Source organism: Strix aluco, chromosome 2 (genome assembly GCF_031877795.1).
Source record: "Strix aluco isolate bStrAlu1 chromosome 2, bStrAlu1.hap1, whole genome shotgun sequence".
NCBI classification, from domain to species: domain Eukaryota; kingdom Metazoa; phylum Chordata; class Aves; order Strigiformes; family Strigidae; genus Strix; species Strix aluco.
This window is the reverse complement of record NC_133932.1, coordinates 92,532,718-92,551,511: the sequence shown is the minus strand read 5'-3', so window position 1 is coordinate 92,551,511 and position 18,794 is coordinate 92,532,718. Positions and strand designations below refer to the sequence as shown.

General features: G+C 42.2%; 1 protein-coding gene across 6 annotated transcripts in view; it reads right to left on the bottom strand.

Moving 5' to 3' along the window:
- KLF12 (KLF transcription factor 12) overlaps window positions 1-18,794 on the bottom strand; it is a 248,325-nt gene that overhangs the window by 229,246 nt on the left and 285 nt on the right. The window contains exons 1-2 of one of the 6 annotated variants that reach the window (XM_074815526.1): window positions 18,629-18,766; window positions 17,433-17,546 (exon numbers count right to left, since the gene is read on the bottom strand). The exons of 4 other annotated variants lie outside the window; for them this stretch is intronic. The gene's annotated coding sequence lies outside the window, so the exon portion shown is untranslated. Of the gene's footprint in view, window positions 1-17,432; window positions 17,547-18,628; window positions 18,767-18,794 lie in introns of those variants that run through there. One more of the 6 variants, XM_074815527.1, reaches the window with a different exon arrangement.

Genomic DNA, 18,794 nt, shown 5'->3' with positions numbered 1-18,794 from the left:
TCCAAAAACTCTACCTTGTGCTTTGATTATCTGCAGACTTTAAAACAAGCAAACAAAAAAAACACCCTACCCTAAGACTCATCAAGAACTTCCCTTTCTCAGTCTTCCTTCTGCAAACACCAAGAATTTTTTCCTGATCTACCGACCTCCCCTTCAGCTAATGCTTCTGTACACAAGTTGCCAACAGCAGGAGTCTCCAAGGGATCCTGCATCACTGCTATTTTCCATTATGTCTTTTCTACATATGCACTTTCTCTCCATAGATACTCAATTCCCTCCTCCTGCCATCTCACAGCCTCTGTCATTGTAAACCATAGCCACTGCATGGAGCAAGGCAAGAGTAAGCTGCCTTCATCTGCTAGAACCAGCCACTGAGAAACAATACAGCTGAATCCTTCCTTAGCACCCATAGCAGAGAAACATCCTCATAACCTTCAGGATGTTAAGCATTATTTACAGAAGCTTTAAACAAAGCCCTTCTCCTCAGTTAAACTGGCTTGATGAGAAAAGCAGTGTTGCTTGGCCCATGCACGGAAGGCTTTTGTGGCCTCCTATTTGCTCTCAACGTTAAGCCCCACAAAACATACAGTCCATAGATATAGCTGTCTTACCTGTGACACGCTGACCTACAGGATTCAATGGTCCTTCCCTTCCTACACTATAAATGCCTCCAGACATTTAGAACCTGATCCCTACAAGTACGTGTGCAGCTGCCTGCCGGCATCCCACCTCCTACTTCCAGTGTAAAACTCTCCTGCAGCCCTAGATGTAGGCAGACCTAGATTCATGCTGCCTTAATTAACGTAGCCACATAAGGTTACCTTAGGCCACTCAACATAAATGCCACTCACTATAAACACCTTTATAATCAACTAGCAAGGCACAGTTTGTAAGGAGTAATAATAATATTTTGTAAAAAACACATAATACATTTTGGGGGAAAAAATCCAACGGTTTGAGACACACAAAGTCTTATCCAGGTCTAAAACAAGCACAGGCTTGCATTCCCATGTTCTTTCCAAGTATGTCATTTGTTCATCATAATACATCATACCTCCTTAAAAACTATGCCTTGCCACCTTCACGGCCATGAAACAACTAGCACTACAACCAGCAAACACACATGGGATGTGCTCTTCCCCAGGAAAATCCAAGATCTCATCTCTACTCTGGAGGTGTTCCTCTGGATTAAACACACTGGGGACATAAGGCTTTCACACTCCTAACTTTGGGAATGGCTAGAGGTGCTTTCCTGCCAGTAGGACTGGTGGTCTCCAACCACCGGGTCTACTCCTACACAGCCATAGCTGTTTTGGGGGATGAACTGGGAAAATAAACTGAGTTAAGAATAAATCAGTAAAACCCAAGAAGTTAGGGTGGTTTCTTGATCCAATACAGTCCACTGTGAGTGAAAGCAGTATGAGCGATGGAGGGACAGGCACCACAGGAGATGGGTGGCAACAGGGCCCACATAAGCCAGCACTGGCACTAAGAGAAGCACAAATAAAACCACAGCCAGCAGCACCTCAGTTAGATTGAGCCAAGACCTGTTCCTTGCTAATGAGCACACAGAAGCAATCTCTATCCGCTCTGTATACAACTTGGCACCTGTAACACGGATGCAACACTCTGGTGTATGCTTTTCCTCCCATGTGGATGTCCCTTTCCACCCTCGCAGAATAAATATAACACCAACTTCAGGATAATCTAACACCATGCTCCAAGGATAAAGAAGCTTTTGTTTTGAAAACCTTAACAAGCCCATCAAGACCAAATTATGATCAGCAGCCTTTAAAAATAAGTGTATATGAAAATTCCTACACAATAAAAATAAGTTATCCAGTAAATGTAATTTACTTAGGCTTATCACACAATCTCTTGCATAAACGTAACGAAGAGCATTCAAACCACCCTCCATGGAGTTCAGAAGCATTTACAAGACATGAATGATGATTTACAGTGTCTAACTCCACCAAGAAGAAAACATTCCAGGTTGCAGTCTTTCAGTTGTGAAGCACTAAGAACTTGATTTTTAAGAGCATTAATTTAACTCCAGCAGGAATCGGGTTATTTAACACAGGTGAAACTGAAGCCAGGGATCCCAGAGTTCAGCACTCCCTATCCTGCAAAACTCTCACAGATTCCCTCCAGTCCTCCAGCATCCAGAATTAGCTATTACACCAAGAAACATAGAAACCCATAATCATTGTAAATATCATTTCATGGACATGCAGTAACTTTCAATATGGCCTAAACTTCTCAGAGATATTAATTTAAAAGCCTGAACCAACAGTTTAGGATTTCCTCTAAGCTGCAGCTTTCTCAAGTCAATATTTGTAAATCATGTTCCACGTTTCCAAGGAAACCAAGTGGGTAATACCTCTTGCAAACAGCCTCCTTCAATATACTTTTCACAGCTATAGGGCTCATAGAGGTTCCTTCCTTTGTCAGACCTAAAGTAAGTTACACTTTTCCTTACATCTTCTGAAAAAAAAATCAGCCCACAGAAGCAACTGAAGCAACATACGTAGCAAGCATCTACAGAAATCCCTGTGGACTTCGCCATCTGAAGCACATGTATTTACCTTTGTATTACTCAGCTCTTCTACATATTTTTCCCAGTGGTAGATCTAGAAGTGTCCAGGGTAAACAGAATTACATTAACTTTGCACATGCAAAAATTAAGGCACTTCTTAAATGACTTCCAAACTATCAGCCAGTACACCACCTATGGATGTCTGAACATATCTTACCACCCTCTCTAAAAATGTACTATGTAACTCATAGTACATCTCATGCTTCTTGGATGAGGGAAACGCTGTGGATATTGTCTACCTTGACTTTAGTAAGGCCTTTGACACAGTTTCCCACAGCATCCTCCTGCCAAAACTGGCTGCTCGCAGCTTGGATGGGCACACGCTTTGCTGGGTAAAAAACTGGCTGGATGGCCGGGCCCAAAGAGTGGTGGTGAATGGAGTTAAATCCGTAAGTGATCTTACCCCTGTACTCAGCACTGGTGAGGCTGCACCTCGATTACTGTGTTCAGTTTTGGGCCCCTCACTACAAAAAGGACATTGAATTACTCGAGCGTGTCCAGAGAACGGCAACAAAGCTGGTGAAGGGTCTGGAGCACATGTCGTACGAGGAGCAGCTGAGGGAACTGGGGTTGTTTAGTCTGGAGAAGAGGAGGCTGAGGGGAGACCTCATTGCCCTCCACAACTTCCTGAAAGGAGGTTGCAGAGAGCTGGGGATGAGCCTCTTTAACCAAGTAACAAGCGATAGGACAAGAGGGAATGGCCTCAAGTTGCTCTAGGGAAGGTTTAGACTGGACATTAGGAAGCATTTCTTTCCAGAACGGGTTGTTAGGCGTTGGAATGGGCTGCCCAGGGCAGTGGTGGAGTCCCCATCCCTGGAGGTGTTTAAGAGTCGGGTCGACATAGCACTTAGCGATATGGTGTAGTTGGAAACTGTCAGTGTGAGGTTAATGGTTGGACTGGATGATCTTCAAGGTCTTTTCCAACCTAGATGATTCTGTGATTCATGGTAAAGTTCAAATGTTAATGAAGACAGAGACCAAATCTAGGGATGGAGTAGCATGTTATGAAATAGAATGCTGCTTATTTCATTTTTTTCCTATTATTTTTCTTATCTGACAGATATTTAAACCAATTTAAGGCATGACTAGCTTACTGCATCCTGCAGACATAAAATAAATGGCGAGGAGCACAAAATAGACTTGAAGTAATTTTGTTGATGGGGTCTTTGGAAAAAGCAAGATTATCAGCAAAGCAGTAATGACATAATATCTCTATCTGAAGAAGAAAGGAGGAAAAAGTAAAGCCTGACATTAAGTAGAAATAACAAATCTATGAATTCCACTTAGATTAATGTGAAGACTTAACACTTTAAAACAAAATGCCTACAACAGTATTTTTGTGCTTTTGCACACTGAAGACAGATCAAAGCATCAAAGAAATCCATTTTCCTGTCTGTTAGAAGTTCTGCAAGACTTCTGTTTCCAAAAAGACAGGTAATGTGCTTTTAAACGATACACTTTAAGAACACTATGTGTCCAAACATCCTTGCTGAAAAACAAAGACTCTGAAGTTTCATCAGAAGAATCCAGGCTAGAAAAAACACACATCGCACTCTCACATCTGCTCTCATCTACCTACAAGATGTCCTCGACAACTGTTTAATACAAAAACCACATATCCAGTGTTCCTCAGGATGTTGAATTTTGTTTGCTCACAGAAACTCAACACTGGGTAAGATGCTCTTTGGTGGCTCAGAGTAATAACAGAAACATCAGCCCTTCAAGAAAGCACCTCAACCTCCTCCTGAAGTAACAGGCATTGAGCTGAATACATGGACTTTGGCTGCAACAAAATTTACTGCACTCAGCACAAATCTGCAACCTACAAAGATCCACATTCAAGAACAACACAAAAAATAAACCTGCAGCTTCTCAACAAGCCTAAAAGCAGCAGCCAGGAGACTCTCTTGACATTACAACAGAGGATTGTTCAAACAACAAAAATGAACCCATTAGAACAGAATTACTTTACACAACGTACCAGGCATCGCATTAGCTACATAAACTTCTGCAGCGAGCAGTGAAAAACAGTTTGTCTTACAAAAGTCTCAAAGTTGTCTGCAGTATAAGAAATGTCATTCCAGAGCTGCTGACTGAGATACTAGTAATGGACAAGATCTTTAGTGGATAATAACTAGTGCTGCAATAAGAGAAATTCATGTTGCATGGAAAGTATATTCAGCAGCAAATAGTTTTCAAAAGATCTTAAGTCACCACTGAGCAACAACAGGCTCTCCTTTTGGCACCATTTACTAATGAAATAAACACATTCAGTTTTCTTGGACCATTCGTGTCCTTCCCCTCACCCCTTAATTTAGTAGCTTCTCTCCCCTGCAACGTGCCTTCATCGCAGAGAAGGGCAACTCACGCTGAGTCCAACAGCACAACTGGGAAACAGATGGGAAAGAGCACAAATACTCTCCCAAGATCCTGGAGCCAGAAGAAACATGAGGACACGTACCAAAGTTTGCCCTCGCATGGAGTGCAAGGAGAGGAAAAGGCCCAAGGGACCCTCCTGCTAGCCTGCAAGTGAAGTCATGGTCACCTCAAACCTCAGATATCCCAGTTATGGAAGATCAGAACGGGTTGTTAGGCGTTGGAATGGACTGCCCAGGGGGGTGGTGAAGGGCCCATCCCTGGAAGTGTTTAAGAGCCAGGTCGACATAGCACTTAGCGATATGGTGTAGTTGGGAACTGTCAGTGATAGGTTAGTGGTTGGACTGGATGATCTTCAAGGTCTTTTCCAACCTAGATGATTCTGTGAAAAGGCACCTGATAGCCTGACCTAAACAGAAGAAATGGAGTCGCTTTCCATGTGGCAACTTGTGAAGTACCACACGTTTTCCCAAAGGTAACACCATCACCAAGATGCCATGTGCGGCTCTAACTGTCTGGTGCACCAACCCAGAAACCAAGGGGTTACTGCTCCACTGCAGCATTTTCAGGAACCACTGCAATAAATCTTCAGCAGAAATTCAGGGCTCCAGGGACCTATGACATGCTATGACATCTACACCATGAAAATATACATTAAGGGATGGCTGTTTTTTATGTTTAGAATTGTGTGTAATGGAAACTAATTCTGCATTTTTAAAAAAAGAACAACTTGAAAGTAAAAATAACATTTCTCTTGTGTGGAGAAAACAAAAGCAACATTACTGGTGAAGAACAACATACAACATCTAAAAATTCCACTTTAGTAAAACATGAAATCATTACTAGCCTTTGCAGAGAAAGGATTTTAAGCTAATGACTGCGAACACTTTAGACTCACATTTCTTCTCTGCCATGCAAAGAGCTCAGAAGACAAAGTTCAAAAGCTCTGTGGAGAGCTGTTCACGAGCCTCACACACCACTGCTGGACTGTAAGGGGCTATTTCTTAATAAACTGGTGGTTCATAAAGAACATAAAAATCACAAAGAGTAGTAAGCCACATGGAAGAAAGCACAAGCCTACTAGAAGCACCCCACTGGAAGCCTAAACCATGACACCGCACTGGAGAAAAGTTTGTCAGGAGAAGGAACTGGAGCAAATGCTGGGACTGTAACAAGGGACCAGAGGTCAACTGGATTTTAGAAAGGTGATGTTTCCCCACAGACCAATTAGTTTTGCTGTGGTGGTGTATGAGATGTGTGTAAAATTAGCTTTACAATGTATTTATTTCACCTTCCTCTTTTAAAATACAGATAGGTAAACACCCATTTGGACTTCTCTTAAGAGCATAAGGAGATATTCTTCTGGCAGAGTCTCCCATGTGCCTGGATGTATTTCTAGCACTCTTTACCTGGTTCACTTTTGCCTTGGGCAGCTTGAAGCATTTAATAAAACCCTTCCTCTGGCCACTACTTTTCAGTTTTCTGACTTGCTCCACAGGGCTACACCACACAATAGTCCTTGTTCCCAAACCTGATCCTTCTCACAGGATCTGCACTAGTTACGTCAACCTGCAAAAAGAAAGTGACACAGCCAACAAACTTCCTTTGCCCTCTTTGAGTAGGAGGAAGGGAATTACATTTCCTATTGTACTATTTTTTGATAACTCTGCATCCTACATCATTTTGCCTGGCTCCATGAGAAATACAAGTAGAAATGGAGTTATCATACTGAACTATAAAAGCTGGCAAAAAAAAAATTGTTTTGCTTTGGCCTTTAGTTGCTATTTCAAGAAATTAGGGAGAAAGAGAAAAAAGAAAGGCCCATCTTTAGTTTTGTTTCCTTATAAAATAAGGTTACCTGTGATTACAGTTTTAAAGTCAGAATATGTAGAAATTAAGCTTTATTTAGATAATTATATCACCTTAAGAACACTGAGGAAATAGAGCAGTATATATGTAAGCATGGAAGAAAGTCTCCAAAAAGGATGAAATAATTACAGGGAAGAGCTCCAGTTTGTTCAAGAACCAGTAGGACTTCAATGATAAGATCACTGTGAAAGAGCACAACTTCCCCAGCTGGAGCAGAGCTCAGCAAAATCACCTGGTATTCTTACTCACTCTTAAAACTGGTATGATTAATGAACAGCAGTTATGGGGTGGGGCGAGGCGGGGGGAATGGAGTATCCAAGTAACAGCATTATTAAATTTGAAATGATGCTGGAAAAACATAGGAAGAAAAAAACAGAATGAGCAAGAGACAGAAAGGTCTGAGAAACGCAGTACAAGGTAAGCACACCAAACACTGAGCAATTCTGCTCAGCTTGTACCTCTAGCCAACAAGCATCTTATTCCATATCTTAGATATAATATACTGAATAGACATGTGCAAAAAGGCACCTGAGAAATGGGGTGTTAGTGTCATCAGGTGAGAGTAAGTGAGATACTTGAAAAAGTTATTTTCATAGGCAGCTTTACAAAATGAAAATATATGGCTAATACTATCTTTTGGCAATGTTTAATACACCTAGAAGAAGCAGACCAACCAACAGAGCTCCAAAACCTGTCTGGTAAAGAAATGGCTTTGTTTCCTGTGACATTATTGTATGTTCTAATGAGAAATTCTGACTCTTACTTAAATTGTTCAACAAAACTATATTTGAAATTATGAAACCAATTTACATTCCTTCTTTCATCAATGCTCAGGCAGTATTCATCTGCTGTTGAAGTTTCAAAGAAACTACTAACTTGATAAAAATCACAGATTAAACAAAACTGAAATATAGTAAACTAATCAATAAGCAGGTGCATAATAGAATATCTTCTTTCTCACAACTTATTCAACCACCACAGACCAATAACTAGCTCATTCAGATGCTGAAAAATCTACCAGGAGCAAAAGAAACTAGGTATATGTGTTTTTCTTTTCCAGTCTTTTAATATAAACAGTATGCTGAAGGGTGATACCTACTAGCTCCAAAACTCTCAAGGATATTTTAAACAGAAGCTATGAGCTTCTCTTGAAAACCAAGTAATATTTTTCCTTTATTTAATATAAAAGCTAGTTTTAAACACAAATCCTTTTTAATAGGGTTTCTGAAGTAACCTAGCACATCAAAAATAAATCAAAATATTAATAAAAATAATTTCATTGATGTTTTCTGCAGTTTATAAGTTCCAATTTCCATCTAAATATAGCTGACAAATAGTAAAATTAAACCATCTAGTAAATAAGAAACACATCAGTCATATTGTAATATTAAGCATGCAAAAATTAAAACTCAGTAAACGAACATTAATTCCACAAACTTTTTAAATATATAGGTATGCATACTCTGCATAAAGACCATTTTGTCTGCTTGCATCAGCGTGCTAAACGTCACTTACCCAACAGACGTCACTGGGAACAGAAAAATCAGTAAGAACTGCAGAATCCAAATAAGATTTAAACTGATTGTTTAAATCAAGTTTTCCTGCCTGCTACTTTAAAGTCCAAATGATTTAAATCAATTCACCCTCTTCCAACAGCTGCAAATTAAAACACTGTTCAATTATGCAAAATCTGAAAATGAAGACAGAGAGGGAATTGACAGGAGACTGGTTGACCACTCACTTAAGAGACAGAGAGGCATAACAAGGTTAAGTGGCTGGAAGCCAAATATATGGATAAATTCAGGGTACAAATAATGCATAGAGATTAGAGTAATTATAACCACTGGAACAGCTTACCAAAGATGACAGTTGATTTCCCATCGCATTAAGTTTTTTTACATTACAACTGTGTATTCATAAAATGTTCCAGCTCCAAGAGACCATACACGCTTCATGCAGGCCACGGTGATACTCTACTGATGGCATTATTTAAATTGAATTAGATGATCATAATGATCTTTTCTGATCTTCAAATCAATAAATCTACAATTTGATCCCATGTTGAGATCTTGTATTTCTTCCCTCTTCACTAAGTCCTGCCCTCAGTGAGTATAACTTCATTTGACTCTACAGTACGTTCCTTCTGCTATCTGCTTAAATGCCAACATGTCCACCACCAGATAAAGACTTTGAACAGAACCAGCCATCATCTGAAGCCATCCTTCGGGATGGCACTGAACTTGAAATGCAGCTTCACTCTTCAATTAAGACCTCAAACACACACTTTTCAAAGCCTTTTCACTAAGTCATTGTAATCTTAAACTGTATTTTACACGCTACTCTATGGGGGGTACCTAACATGTTCTTTAGCCTACAACACAGGGAATTAAATCTCCCTCTCAACATGGGACTTCAGGTTTAATCAGAAGATTGCTGTACAGAGAGCTAGGAAAGCCTACATCAGGCACCAAGAGCAAGGATGATAGTTTTAAAGCGAAACAGCCTAGAAGTACTCCTAAACCACTGAACTAAGAGCTCCGTTTCAAGCTGGAAGCTTCCTACTAGACATGGAGCACTAGACGGGTTTCCAAAAACAGGGTTCATATTACAAACTGGGAGAACAAATTGAATTCGGCATCTGTGGCTAAATTCAAACTTGTTCATCCAGGCAGAAATCCTTAAGAGTCTTTGCAACTTACATGTTGGTTAAATGTGGCTTCGCTTCTTCTACGGCACTTGCAGGGCTGTCAAGATGCTTTTAGGACACAATTCCCGTACTTGACATGGTTGCCAATCCTCAAGCTTCATAAAAGCTGCAGTCTAGTCGTTCAACTTTTAAACTGAAACACTATAATGTCTGACAAACACTGACTGGAATTACTGTTTTAGATCATATCAAATGATTGCCATAGCATGTGTCTCTTTTCTGCTCCCTCCTATAAAAATTACTTTTACAGATTCTTTGACAGATAAAAACTTTCAGGTTTGCTGAATTAGTTTTAACATTGTGTAAGACGAGGAGAATATTTCCACTGACTATTTTTTTATTTCTAATATTTAACCAATACGAAGACTTCTTGTGCTACCCCTCCCATTTCTATTTATGATATCCAAGGAGCCAGCCTGGATGCAGGACTGACCCTGGCTCCCTGGGTCTGCTGAAGGACACTCCAACACCCACGGCCAAACGCAGGGGAGCACTCTCACCCCACCTGCCCTGCTCTCTGGCCACGCAGAAGCCACCACCGAAATCTGCACTCTCAGAAAGGCAGCCCCACTGAGCGGGCTTGCCAGTTCAGCGCTGAACAACTGAGAAAATATCCCTTACATGGAGCAAGTAGCAATTTTAAGCATATATATATGCTATAAACAGCATTAAGGGCCACTGGCTTCTTCAGTCAGATGAGTTGAAAGCACAACAGTACAAATGTTTTTAAGAAAAAACAGGGATGGAGAGGAGGGGAAGAGTAGTTAAAAGTTGCTACACTTTTCATAAAATTAGGATAGCTTTAAAATAATCCAGGATCTGGAAAGTACGGCTGGAAATACCAATTAAAGAAGCTTTTTAATGACAAGATGCTGTTCCATTCAGGTCACCAGCAGAAAGGTTACAGCAAGAGGAAGAGGATGCCAGAGAACAGCACTCCTCACTCAAAGAGGGGCAGGGCAGCGCTGCCAGCAAGAGGCAGAAGGCAGCACAATAGCCAAACACAGGGCTGAGAACTGATGAATGGGAAAGAGCAACATCCACTGCAGCCAGAATTCATCACAAGAAACTTCCTCCTTTTACTTTAATTTTTAAAGCAAAGAAAAAGACGTGTCAATGAAAGCCACACATACATGGGACTTCAATAATATTTGGGAGGGATCTGAAGGTGCAAGTATTTTTCATTTCTGCTGATGGACTTCAGGCTATGCTCACAAGAGGACTTGTGTACCAAACCGCTAAGCTCCCGGTGTTACCCCTGCTGTAGGAAACCACACTCTGGCTAGGGGCGCCTGCTCTCACAACACAAGGGGTAAGCTAAACACCAAATAACGAAAGCCACGAGAAGAGCCCACAAAAAGTGCTATTCCTTCCTCACCACCACCAAATCCTGCAGGGCCAGGAATGCTTCTCCCAGGATTTCAGCAGAGCAGGTCTCCTCTCACCTATCTTTAAACAAGGACAGTGCACACATCTATGTGCAAGCTAAACATCTGAGACTGCCTCTACCGTCAGCCAATGGAGAGTTTTTCTGACAGTCTTTTGACCATGAGAATGATTCTGTGTCGTGATTTTAGTACACATCTCTGAGGCGAGAATGAGCTAGGCTCCTCTTTTTGGGAAAGGAACGTATTTTATTCAAGCTATCTGCCAGTATTGACTTAGGCAAGTGTCTGTGATTGCTATGCATAGACTCAAGCCTCCCATCCCCACCTAGCCCACATGCTGCTTTAGCATCTCAATGAAAAAGAAATATTGTCTTCCTAAATCCAGCAACACGTGAAATCTGAAAGAGAGCACATCTCCAGCAAGCACAAAATAAATCCATCTTGGATACTGGCTGGGATACAAAGAAGAAAAAAAGTGTACTAAACCTCATTATATTTTTCCATTTGTGCTGTTTATATTTAATTGTTCCACATGACTACTGTAAACTTTATCCCAATAGAATCACAACCAAAAATTACAAATCTCTCACCTTCTCAAAATAGAAGGTCCATAGTTATTGATATATACTCTTTAGACAAATGTCAAAGACATTTTAGCAAAATGTTGATTTAGCTGAATATAGAACTGGAAAGTAAAAGTGAAAATGGCAATGCTTTCCGAAATAGCAGCCTCCAAATCTGCCTACTAACTAGACTGAGTTTGCATGCTCTCCCTTTCAAAAGGGGAAAAATAACCGACTTTGCTCATTTTTTCCTTTCAAAATTCTGTAGGGCACTGTCTATACAAAAGATTTCCTTGGATAGATGGAATCAGTGAAAAATTAAGTCGCCTTGTAACTCTTACAGATTTACAGAAACCGGAATGTTTTTCCCCACCTTTGGGTGGTTTTTTTGTTTTTTTTTTTTTTGTTTTTTTTTTTTTAAGAGAAATCTTCTCATTTCCCACTTAACCCACATTTTCTTGCAACTGAAAGATTCTCTGGAAAAGGAACTGGAAGAGCTCCAACTACTGTCCAACACTTAAAAAGATTTTATAGTGTCATCAATCACAGCTCTTCACATGCTCTTCTAGAGCACTGCCAACTCATACTTGAAGACCAACTCAAACCCGCTTTATGCCAGCATTGCACACTCAAAATAAAGACAAAAAAAATATTTCTGTATTATTCTGTTTCTCAGTCAAGTCCTGCTCAGATTCATGTCAGATGTTACTACATAATACTCAGACATTATCTTTCTTTTTTTTCCTAGGAAATTAATCCTAATATCTCAGTGGCTACCTCAGATGACAACGTGTTATCACATCTGCTATAAAATGTGTCCTCAATTTTTAACAGACCATCTGAAAACACTGGTCCCATGGAAAAAAAAGTAATAACACCCTTGGGAAACACCAACAGTCACAGTTATTCTTTGAAATTCATGTTAAAAATTTCTAATATTGCATTACTCCATTTAACAAACTTCAATCATTTCAACTGAAATGCTCAGTGACTGCTTCTGCAAAGTTTGATTTGAAAGGTTTGAGAACACACCAGTCACTTCCAACAATTTTAGTAGCAGGAAAAAAGCTAAAAAATAATTCAGAATATTTTGTTTGGAAAGATTCTCCCTCAGGGATCCACAAAAAAGAAACAAAAACTTCTGGGGTTAGATAGTTGCCTTTACCCATGTCAACGCCAGTCTGTCAAGACTTGAACAAAATATCCAAGAATTACAGTTCGCCCAGGCTCAGGAAGGGTACCAGAGCTCTCTGGTAGCATCTCTGACTCCAATAATGGACCTGAACATTCTGCCTCAGCTGACCTGAGCACTCTGCACATCACCTGCACCAACCTGGCCAGCCAGCACCACTACGCTTCCTGCGCTGCCATGAGGGACCTGCAAAGCTTCAGAAAAGAGATGCAACACCATCTTGGCCAAGGCAGAGAAGAATAAACTATTTAGGTAGTCAGTGAGAGGATCAGCATTAACATGTATAACCTTGTGATCTTCGCAGCTCTGACCACTTACCAACGCCCCACACTAATTAGGAATTAGGGTCACTGCTTACCACCTTACAGAGAGGGTAACGAAGTGGCTGTCCTAGGTTGACATCTGACAAAACCGAGACCAGAACTCAGGTCTCCCGACAGGATACATCATCTGATTAATTATCCCCTTTGCAGCACTGATGGCCAAGGTCATGCGTTTGATTGTTCTACGGTCAAACGACGAGAACACACTCACCCCACAGCCAGGAACAAAGCTTGGGATTTTTGAGTCCCATCATTACTCTGTTATGTAGCAAATACCATGCCAGCCATTAGCAAAGAGCGTGCTTCACTGCTGTCCTGAAGGCTGGTTCACAGAGAGGACAAAAGCTTGCTACCCTTAACCAGACATTCCTTAACTCAAGCGGTGCTGGTCTGCGCTGCAACCCCAGAGCCTGCCAACGCCAGCACTACCAGCGACCCACAAAAGGATAAACACCACTGAACATGAGGGCATTTGTTTCAAGGGGAAAAAAAAAAAAAAAAAAAAAAAAATCTATGAACAAATAAACAAACCAGAAGATTAAAAAAAAAAAACTACAGACCTTGCGAGGATTGCAATCAGAGGGTAGGAAATGCCAGTGTGCAACGGTCTTAGCAAACTTTATTCAGTAGCACTGAGCATATACTTTTAATAGTCTTTAATCATGGGATCTCCCTTGACCCTAACACACAGTTTTAGTTCTGATATACCTTTGCTTTTGCATCCTTGTGATTTTACTGAACTTTAAAAAAATTTTTAAAAAAGAAGAAAGGGATAATCAACAAGTCAACACCTAGACAAGTCCTACCCTTGTACCTGTAACTTAAGGGGCTCCTGACACAGGAGCTGATGTGCACAGATGTGGAATGCATGAAGAAACATCGTCAGTACGAAGCATACAGTCCCTGAATATATTTCACAGGACTTCATATATTCACTCCCAAGTTTTACCATATATTTCACTTGAGAAACACTGGGATGGTTCATGCCACCATCCCTTCCCAAAAATGCAGGAAATGACAGAAATAGTTACAGGACCAAGGCACACCATAATTTAAAGTTGTCTTCTCCAAATAAAAACACATCATTCTGCAGCAGACAAATGCGAAAAATATTTGTATATTATAATTTTATTTTGGTTTAGACCAAAGTCTAGATCATGCCTTCTGATTAATACCACGAGACTTTACACTGAACTCAAGAAAATCCACACTAGCTCAGTGTTACATACAGCATAGATATACTGACTTTCTGGCAAAGCCACGTTCATTTTTCCTCTTCCCTCTGTCTCAGTATTATTTTAAGAATTCTCTGCTGCCAAAAGGTAAATAAAACTTCTTTAAAATACCATTTTTGTATTACAGTTACTGCTTGGGAGCAAACTCAAGAGCACAGAGTAAACTTCAAACCTACCAGCTACACCAAACTTTGCAGAAGTATGAGAAAGTTCACAGATTTTAGGGCAGCAAGTCTAAGCAGACCTTCTGCAGAGAAAAGAACTTCCAAATGCAAATACAGCACCACTAGCATGGGGGATGGGGGGTGTGTGTGTGTATATATATATATAAACCAAAAGAGACTGCACAACTATCCTCACACTGGTCCAATTTTACCCACTTTTGCAACAGTGCCACATACATTAGGTCTATTCAACACTCCAGTCAAGCTTCTCAACATAGCACTATAGCTAGCTACAAACAGAAACAATCATTTTGACACTAAATCCTCCAATATAACTCTTGTTGCTCTTTTTTTTTTTTTCAATTTAGTATTGACTTCAAAAAAAAAAAATCATTCAGTTGAAGCAAGAGGACTGACTAAAGTACAGTTGTTGAACGCAGAGTAAGGTTACATGGAGCTTTTTCCACTGACGAACACTGTTGAAAGTGTCCTTAGTACTACAGTGCAAAAGCATTTCTCTTTTCTAGCATAAGCATGCATTTAATTTTAAAAAATAATTTATTTTTCACTGAATAGGAATCAGTCATTTCATGCTTTCACATTTGCATTTCCAAGACTCAAAATTTGTCTTACAGATACAGCACACCTTGCACAAAAGGAAAAACCACAACCTGACTGCTCAATACTTTCCTTTACATCTCACTTTGAAACAGCATGCTTAGTACATGTTTTCCTCTTAGCTGGGGAAAGTGAGCATGCTTGTGTTTGCAGCTCCTCCTCTTTCAAAGACACACAGCTGCAGCTGTAGTAAACAACCACTAGTCAGGAGCTGAGAAGGTCAAAGTCTTGGTGCTGCATCCATTTCAGCTTTTCTAAAAATGAAATTTCCATTTCAAGAAATGAATTTCTTGTTTCATTTTGTATTCACGTCAAGGAAAGGCAAACCACAATCATCCTCCAACAAAATAAATCAAGATACAATACTTCAAAAGCCACAAGCAAAACACTTCAGTAAAAATAAGTATTTCCCCAGCTTTATTAACATACAAACGCCTCATTCGGAGTCTCATATTTTACTTGATTCAAACTTGGTCAAAACCAACCTTGTACTGATGAGACCTGTTACACCATGCAAATGACACTCTCTGAAGGAATGTGCAAGGAGGTTGGGCATCCTGGAAAGCGGTGCCAGTGGCTGGTGATCCAGCAGCCCAAAGCACAGAGGCTACAGCACTACAACTTTGGGAAGCCTAGCGTAAGCGGGCATCATCCACCCAGCAATGAGAAAAGGCACATGCCTTCCCTTTATTTTATAAAAACTACACAAAACCTAAACAACAGGATGCCCTTCTAGCACTGAAACCTGCACCGAATTATGCAGACCACCTGGCAGGGAGCTCCCCAAGCACCCAGGAGAGGCATCGCCCATTTTTATCAAAAACATGGTCTATATTTCTATTTAATTATGGCAGGTACTGTCACACACCAGCTTGGTCTGGGTGAAGAGGAAGGCAGTCGCTCCCAAGGGGCTTTGCAGCCCAAGCCCTTTGCTGACCCCACTCTACCATCTCCTGGGGAAAGAAGAAAAGCTGGTTCAGCCCCACCGCATTTCAGCCTCCTCTCGTCTGAAGTAAAACTCTGCTTCCATACATTCAGGTCCGGCTTATCCCAACAGAAACAGCTGGCAGAGGACTCAGCGATTATCCTGTCCTGGAATCTTAGAAGTTTATTTTTAAAAGTTGTTACACACAGTCTTCTTGGATTCTCAGGGGGCCTTTCCCACAAAGGTTTTTCTACAACAGAGGGCAGGAAGGCCTGGAAATGTTACCACTAAGTATTGCTGGGGGAAAAAAAAATAAACAAAAATACCTCATTTCCCATCCCCCCCTTTTTTACAGGTCTGATATTGCCTCACTATCAGAAGCGGAGACCAAACAGTATCTCCCACATCCTAAACTCCTTCCCAGCCCTGTGTGCAAACACTCATCAAATGCCCCACGGCATATCTCCTCCTCAAAAAAACCTCTTTTTCCCCCACAGCTGGTGGATAGATGAGAAAATATGATTTTTCACAGTCCTCTTTAAATGCTATTGACTACTCCATGAACTGGGGGGGGAGGGGGGGGAAGCCCAAGCCACCTTGTAAAGCTGTCAGTATTCTAATGAAAAGGCTTGCCTAAAGAAAGGTGCTCACCAGACTGACACTCCCGCTCCCGCCCCCCCCCCCCCCCCCCCCCTTCTAGGTATCAGACACAGGAAAAGAAAGGAGGTGGAAAAAATAACAGAAAAAAAAAAGGAAGGAAAATGTCACCACTGTTGTTCTGGATGCAGGGGGGGCGAGGGGGTGGGGGTGCCAGGCCGGGGAGGGGTGCGCATGGGTGCTGGTCCCTGGCCGCCGAGGGGGTGATGTCATCCCACCAGGCTCCAGCCCGGGCACCTGCCGGCAGCAGCGTAGCGGCCGCAGCTCCAACCGGCTGCCAAAGCCTCAGGCAGCACGGGGAAAAAAAAAAAAAAAAAAAAGAGAATAAAAAAATCAAAAAAAATCCGCATGCCATGTTTCCTTTGCTATGCGTGGTCGGTTTGTGATGATAGGTGACACGCCGGCTTGCAGACAGCGGTTTCAAGTTGATTACGTCCCATTAGAAAGATACTCCCCCTCCCCCAGCACGAATAACATTAAAAAAAAAAATAAGCAGACTCGGTTTATGCAGCCTTACGTCATTAATAAAATGCTCCTATCGCCCCATCTGTGACCTATTCAGCGCAGTTACTAATCCCACGCTAAGACCACTTTGCTGTTCCTGTACATTTCAGAGTTGTAGACCAACCAGAAAGCAGAAAATGGAGCCCATATGCCAGCGCTATATAAAGCAGCCCTGCAAAGTTGCCGCGAATATCTATCTACCTGCCGTGGCAAGATAAAAAGGAAAAAGCAAAAAAATAAAGAAATAAAATGGGGGGAGAAGAATATGATTTACTTCATGATGGATAATTAAAAAAAATAAATTGGTTTACTTACTTATTCGGGGGAAGGGGACTGCCAAAAGCTAGCAGGATTTTACAAGCTCAATATAAACCCCGACGCAAGTGAACTTCTCTTCGGTGCCTCCTACCAACGGCTCGTACCTGCTCCCTAAAGCGCGCAAAACGTCTTATTTTCCACGCAGCAGCGAACGCCACGCCAACATCCGAAAAAAACCCGCTATCTGGAGCGGAGCATCACATCCCTGCAAACCATGGAGGGGGGGATGTAGGAAATATAAAATAGCCCATCTGGTTTGCTCCTATCCGCCTCCCCCAAATCCCGCACCACTCCGTCAGGCTGGTGCAGGATTTTGGGGGAGGCGGACAGGAGCCCAAATTTCATCCCAGCGCATTTACCCGGCTGCACCAGCAGCGGAAACCTTTCGGTGGGCTTCACAGGGTGACGCCGATGCTAAGGCACACGCTTTTAACGTAAATACCAGCGGTTTGCTCCCCAAGCAACGCCGGCCGACTTCTGGAAGAGCAAGTGTTTATTTTATAGAAGATAATTATTTTTGTAGAAGGTAATATACCGTCATACTATGATTTTTATTTTTCCCCCACAGCGAGTTACGCTCCGATTTTTTCCCCCCGCAGACCGTTATGCTCCGGTATTTCATATCTATTTTTTTAATATTTATTTTTATATATTAATTTTCCTCCCCCACCCCCAAAGGCGTAGGGGCACGCCGGCCGCTCGCACCCCCGCCCGGGGACGGCAGCACAAAGGGCCGGGCGCTCCCCAGCTCGCTGCTAATCACTCCTCGCATATCGCTTTTTATTTTTTCCCCCGCTTTTTTCACCGCCCCCCCCCCTTCCCTCCCTCCCCCCCTCAAGCCTCAGCGGGAAAGTTGAGGAGAAAGTTCGGGCCGGCGGCGAGGGCGGCCCCCAGCACATCCCCCCCCGCCGGCAACGCTGCCGCCGGGGCACCGGGAGGAACGCCGGGGGGGGGGGGGGGGGGCGGTGGGGGAGGGCACCGCCGTTAACCCCCGACTCGCCCCGGCGGCGCTGGGGGAAGGAGGCGGGGGGGGCGCCCTGTCCCCGCTTTTCTTTAAAATTATTTAACTTCGGTACAGGAGCGGGTGGTTTCTTAAAAAAAAAAAAAAAAAAAAAAAAGCTGACTGGGACAGCAGCAGCAAAAAATATACACGCTCGCCGTTTATTCTGGTAAGAAAGGGAATCGGCACAGACCTGAGCAGAAGCGGCAGAGCAGGAGGAACAGTTTCCTTCCCCTGACACAGGGTCGCCGCTCTCTCTCTGTCCACCCGCCCGCCCCGCTCTCCCTGGGCCGTGTCACGGGCGCGCACGGCGCGGGCGGAGGCGGCCGGGCTCGCCGCCGTCCCCGGGAAATGAATGG